At 50.9% G+C, this 2018-nt stretch overlaps 1 long non-coding RNA gene and 1 pseudogene across 1 annotated transcript in view; one reads left to right on the top strand and one right to left on the bottom strand.

The window, feature by feature from the left end:
- LOC117151145 overlaps positions 1 to 2018 on the top strand; it is a 19642-nt gene that overhangs the window by 2014 nt on the left and 15610 nt on the right. The window lies entirely within an intron of this gene.
- On the bottom strand, positions 711 to 829 carry LOC112214167 (annotated as a pseudogene).

The following is a 2018-nucleotide window of genomic DNA, read 5'->3' as shown; positions in this document are numbered from 1 at the left end:
AAACATCCTGCCCGGAGAATAGGATCTGCGTGTGGCAAGCTACGGGACAGAAACCGTTGGAATGTTTACTGCCACGTGCCGCTACAAATCTTTCTTTTAAGGAGAGCTATAGGATTACTCAATGCCTTTGTTAGAGAGAGATGTTAGATAGAAACAAATACAATTGGTTAGAATGACGGCAAATCGTTTAGTTACAACTGTAGATTTTAATTACAATGTTTTTATGGATTTTCCCGAGGTTTCAGAGGGAAGGCACCGGTGTCCTCTTATCTCCGACATATATATCCTGGCACCTCAAGACCTAAAGTTGGGGAAACCCGGAAAACAGGGGGACACCGCAAGAATCGCTCCCGAGATGGTGTACAATCCTCTCGCCATCCTGATAGTTATCGTCCGGTGCAGCCTCCCAACCAGCTGAAGGCTAAGACGATTGGCCATCACGTCCCGGGCCCAGATTGGAGCACCATACAGGAGCCTCGATCGCATCACCCCAGCGTACAGCCGTCGCACTCCAACACCCGGCCCGCTCCGTGAGGACAGCAAGCGCCCTAAGGCATTTGCCGTCACCTCAACAGAGGACATCAGGCCATCAAAGTGGGCGCCGAAGGCCCAGCGGCTGTCGAGAATAAGCGCCAGGTATTTCACTTGGAGGACACCTCCAGCCCCTACCCTAATCGTGGCGGCCACGCCCGGCACCACCACTTTCGCTTCGCCAACGCCACACGGAGTTCTCAGGCGATCACCTATCCAAGTACTATCCGTGCTCGGCGCTGCTTAACTTTCCTGATCTGACGGGAACGAGTGCACTCGGCGCGGTAAGGGCGTTGGCTCAACCTCGAGGCTAACTTCTTGGCAACCCCCTTCCACAGGCAGGCAGGCACATCACCCGAACCTGAGGCTTTAGGCATCCCCATTCTCCCGACTGCACCAGTCAACTCCCCCTCGAAGACCCACCGTTCCGGATTCCTCCACGCGCGGAGTATCCTGGGATCGCGGCAGCTCTCCGCCCTTGAGAAAGAAACTGCCGATGACCACATCTTGAAACTGAGGGTCCATTCCCTCCGTCGTAGCAAGCGATCAAGGGCGGAGTTTATTCAACACCGCCCTGTACAGGCGGCCCCCGTTGCGGCCCCCGTTCCGGCCCCCGTGGGTCGGAATCCAAGGTGACCAGGAGCTCGTCCCAGGCCCGTCTCTTTGCCATCAAAATGGCCCTGTGGAGGACGATTAAACGTGTTGTTGATTAATGACTAGACGAGTTGGATACTGTAAATTCGCACGTTCGTGGGGAGATGCGATCTCGAAGAAGCGTGCCAACGGGAGTAGTAAATTCCCGTTACGATTGACTAATCGACGCCACGAATCGTTCGATCCCTTATTTCTTGTGGGATAATAAGGGTAGTTAAATTGAAGATAACGCTATTAACAGGTTATTATATATTTGCACAATCTAACAACTTCGGTGTAATACAAAATGAATGGTTGATATAAGCTGACTACGAGGGAGTACGACCTGAGACTCTGTTCGTGTTTTCGCGTACGATAATGTATTGTGTCGACTGACTGTATTCGATTTGTTGACTGAATTGAGTTGATCCTTGGTGAAGACTGACTTAAGCAGATGTTTGATCGAGACTCGAATTACGTGCCTGTGTAGAATAAGTAGGTGACCTTTCTAATGATGTAGAAGAAGTAGAGTTGACCCTCCTGATGTCGTAGGAGAAGTAGTTAACTTGACTCTCCTGATGTCGTAGGAGAAGTAGTTGACTTGACCGATGTCGTAGGAGAAGTAAGTTACAGCGACGATGCTATGTCGGAGGAAAGTTGGCGATGGGTGTGTCTAGCGCACGGGACCATCGGATTTGTTCATGACGTTTTTGGTCAGGAAAGTGAGGGCAGTATGCATTGCTTGTGATTGGATAAACGGAGATTGGTGGACTAGAAAGGGTCTTAGCCGCCCTCGATAGAAAGTTGCTATTAGGAAGCATCGTACGTGAGAAACTAACTTTCCCTTGTCACGC

Source organism: Bombus impatiens, unplaced genomic scaffold (genome assembly GCF_000188095.3).
Source record: "Bombus impatiens unplaced genomic scaffold, BIMP_2.2 scf_0095, whole genome shotgun sequence".
Classification (NCBI taxonomy): Eukaryota; Metazoa; Arthropoda; class Insecta; order Hymenoptera; family Apidae; genus Bombus; species Bombus impatiens.
Note: the sequence above shows the minus strand (reverse complement) of the source record. Positions and strands in the feature narration are given on the sequence as shown.